Source organism: Daucus carota, chromosome 1 (assembly GCF_001625215.2).
Source record: "Daucus carota subsp. sativus chromosome 1, DH1 v3.0, whole genome shotgun sequence".
Classification (NCBI taxonomy): Eukaryota; Viridiplantae; Streptophyta; class Magnoliopsida; order Apiales; family Apiaceae; genus Daucus; species Daucus carota.
The window spans coordinates 12,807,017-12,811,326 of NC_030381.2; the positions used below are offsets into that span (position 1 = coordinate 12,807,017).

At 32.2% G+C, this 4,310-nt stretch overlaps 1 long non-coding RNA gene across 1 annotated transcript; it reads left to right on the forward strand.

The window, feature by feature from the left end:
• Window positions 1-695: 695 nt before the first annotated feature.
• On the forward strand, window positions 696-4,016 carry LOC108203998 (uncharacterized). Its single transcript, XR_001803592.2, has 3 exons — window positions 696-942; window positions 2,638-2,830; window positions 3,728-4,016. It is a non-coding gene; the product is annotated as an uncharacterized LOC108203998 (long non-coding RNA).
• The last annotated feature ends 294 nt before the right edge of the window (window positions 4,017-4,310 follow it).

The following is a 4,310-nucleotide window of genomic DNA, read 5'->3' on the forward strand; positions in this document are numbered from 1 at the left end:
TATTGCGGATTATAGAGATGTACGCTCTAGTTTGTTTTTCGCTGATTCCGAGGACGGAATCCTTTTAAGGGAGGTAGATTGTGACGACCCGGATTTTTCAAAAAAATTATATTGTGAGTTTAATTGTTATATTTCCAGAAAATGCAGAATAAAATTCAATATTTTATTCTAGTTTAATAATTTTCAAAAATATTTATTTAAATTATTTCTTGTCATTTGGGTATGAGAAAATATCTGTTGATCGTGCAATTATTTGTTAGGTGATTTAATTGATTTATATGTGCACCTATTTTGTCCGTGTGTGCATGTATCTTTGCTTTTGATATTATTATCTTTATTATTTTATTAAAATATGTTATCCTCTTAAATGGGTATTTTTTTTATAATAATACAAAGATGATTTGGAAAATTATTTTAATTGCTCGATAGTGATCATTAATATTTTTATGAGTTTTGTAATATATTAAAAATCTTATTTCTATAAGTACATGATTTTTAATTAGTTTTTGAAAGCAGTTAACTTCTAAGTATTGTATAAATTTCGAAAATGCTTTATAAATCCCTAAATTTTTATTTCATTAGTTTTATAATATTCCGGGATTTATAAAAATATTTTGATAATTTCCGGGAGAAGTTTTACTGATTAGTTATCTCTGTAAATTAGTTAAAAGCGGGTATAGGTTGTTTGATGAGTAGCTTACTTGAACAGATGGTAGCCTGGGGTTTGTACACGTTGCGTTCCTTTTCTTGCGTTCCTTTTCTTTTGCTTGTGCCACGTATTAAACAACTGTATTCCTTTCTTTTTAATTGCTCCGCTTCAGACTCACGCATTCCATCTCCTCTCACTGAACTCAATCCACCGCTCATCTTTCCGACCGCCTCTGTTCCATCAGATTCCACCACCGCTGCTATGTCCTCCGTTTCTACTCTGTTCGAAGCCAGGTACTGGCTCTCGCTCCTAATTGATTTTACAACCTGATTAGTAGTTCACCCTATTTCATATTGGTTCTAGTTTGGGTACAAATCAGTCTACTTTCTCTTTCAATTATGTTGTGTGTATATGCGTATAACCTGTTTGTGCTGTGTTGGGGTTCTATAAGTTGGTAGTATTGATTTAAATCAGTTATGTATACAAGTTTATGCAGTTATACAGGTTGTTTAGTAGTGATTTTGATATGAATTGGATTCTGCACTGTCCTCTTCTGCTCTGGTATTTCGTGACTGCTTCTGCCCTGTTTTGTATAGTGGGTACAGGATGGGAACGTTCTACTCGGAGTCTAGTTTGTCCACGCGAAAACCTTGTGTTGTTTGAGTTAACGAGCTATTAGTTATGATTATTTTGATATAGTATGCGCAGATTGACAAAGCTGGGCTAGTATAAACTACGTAGTTAATTCATTATTTGTCGAAGCATTGTGATTTAATATCTGTTAGAAAGGTCTTGGAATTATCTTCAACTATCGTTCTTTGAGTTTTATGTAGTTCAGTTTCGAAATATCAGTATTTTCATGATTTTGTCACGTATGTGCTGAATTTTGAAAATGGTACCTTGTCCTTTAAAAACTTGTAGTAAATTCACTGATTTGTCTATGATGTTGAGCTTTATGAATCTGAAAAGATATTTTCGAGTTCTAAAATTGTTGTTTACATTCCATAAAATAAATATGTGATTTATGAGTCTCAAAAGATAAGCTACTTACGAAAATAGGGCTGAGTCTGCTTATGCAGCAGATTGTTTTGAAGTTTCTGAACTTGTTACTTGGTCATTTTTAATGAGCCTTACCATTCTGAAAAGGTCTTGAAATGTTTTACAACTCTTATGTTTTAAACTTTTCTGTTTGAGTCCATACAGGGGTCTTAAAATGTCATTCTTTCGAAACTGGTCAAACATGAATTTTAGGTTTGATAGTTATCTTGTATATTATGACTTGACGTATGGTTTTGTGCTAATATAAGTGATAGCTAGATTGATTGTGGTATGTTACATGTATTAACACATGTTATGTGTTTAGTATCAAGTCGTGTAACTAGTTGTATATGTACTCCAGCCGGATTATGTGTAGTAAAGTTATATATGTTGATTGGGTGGAGTAATCTTATGATTGATTTAATTTAAGCAAAAAAATTTAGTTTCGCTTAAAGGAGATGATTCTAGGATTGGTTACAAGTTATTTAAGATATGAAACTGTTAGTCATTCGATACTTATTATTATATAATAGTAGTTGGTCACCGTCAGATAGGGCGGGTTGGACTTGGTTTTCAAAATATTTTGACTAGGATCAGAATTGATTAGAGTATGGTAATACAGTTGGTTGGTTTGGAAACAGGTGGATAGTTCGATAAATAAAGGGGATGCTGCCGAATTTTTGTTAGAATATTATATATGTTTACTTGTTAAAGGATATTAAATAGTTAAGAATAAGATGAAATGGTTGACTGAAACATGTTAAATGTTAACTTATCTTTATTGACTTGTAATAGCTATAAAAGTTAATTGTTCAACTATGTGCTATGTGTTTATCTGGCTACGTGGTATGTATATGCGAAGGGTAGTTATATATATAGGTCTTAATGCCTTTAGGAGTCAGTTAATCCATCGGATTTGACGACTGAAATACTATTTTACTATCGTATAGAGTTGAACGAGATGTTGATCGAGGCATGGATCGAGAAGTGATTGAAATAATTATTCAGAAATAGCTAAGTTGTGTTGCAAGTTGAAGTTAGGCAGAGATTGCTATAGATAGAATCTTGTCAGAAGCTGGCAGAAAGGAATGATATGGCACTACATAGTGTTATTAGAAATCTGAGCTAGACACCGGACTTAAGGCAAGTATATATCCAACCTACTTCTCTTTAAAAGATTTTGCTCCTGCAATGCTTTTGTTATGCTTTGAATATTGCAAAACTCCTTATAGAATTAGACTTCTACTAATTACGAGTATTCTGGAATTACCCAAGTATGAAATGGAATACCCTTTGTCACTTATATCTTACAAATGTATCAACTTAATTATCATCCTTATCTTATTCAACTGCCAGTTACTTATTATTGAGCTTAGAACCTTGTTTTCTTACCTCCCTCTTAACTACAACAAATTGTGTTCTTGCTTATAAACTAGTTCACTTGTTTGTTTCTGACCCATAAATGAAACCCCATTTCTTGAAAGACCTTAGTTATCATCATACAACCTACCCTGCCATTATTATAAAATACATTGATACACTTGATTCAGTAACCTATACCCTTGATAAAGAATACTTAATTAGTAGAACTCTAATGCTAAGGTGTTGAAATGAATATTTGGTTGAGAATCATTGTTGCTTACAGATTTTGAACCTTGGTTTTAAAATGAAAAATGATTTGATTTATTAAAACTTTAGAAAGGGAATTGGATGAAAATGTTTTATGACCGAGGCGCCGGTCCCAATTGAATTATTAAAGGCCAAAGTGTGCCTAGGATCCTTTATATTTGAGAACTCGTATTGAATATGCGGGTTCGGAGCTATGTCGTGGGCTGATCACCCAGCTTAGCTCGTAGCGTCTTATCTAGTTCCAATTCCATAAAGGAGAAACTGTTTTGTTTAAATCATATTGTGTTGGTATCATTATCTTGATATCACTATCAGGTTTTACATACTGTTTGAATTATTGTTGGTTTGAATATTATATTCTTGCTGAGCATTCTTTTGCTCATTCTCGCTATTTCTTCTAACCCCTTTCAGATAATGTTAAAGATGGTTCGCCTATTTAGGCTAAGCATAAGAGTAAGGTTAGGCGAGGATTGCAAGTGACTAAGTTTCAACCTGATGGTCAGGAAGAGTATCCAAGATCGAGTCTTTGGGACTAGTGGTAATTAGAGTTGTCTAAACTTGATTTAGTTGTAAAAACATGTAATAAGATTTATTAGTTTTACTTTTCTGATTTCAATACTATAGCCTGTTTGCGATCCTGTTTTAAAGGGGGTTAAACTTTGTTTTTTAAAATCTTTTATTAAAGCTTTTAGGTTTTAAATTCTTTGATTTTTATTAGCTTTTCAACAATACATGTTTCAAAAGGGTAAATCATTTTTTAATATCCAAGTTCGAAATACTTGTTTTTGTTTTCTTTAAAAAATAATAAAATAAAATACAGGTTTTCAATTGTTTTTCTTTTAGTGGCACCAAATCCAGACCCCCGGATTTGAGGGCTGTCACAAGATTGAAGTTGGAAACAACTTGTAGTTTAATTCCAAACTCGTTTGAAATTGAAAACAACTTGTAGATTCATTTTTGGTTGCTTGAAATTGGAATCAAATTATAGTTTCAT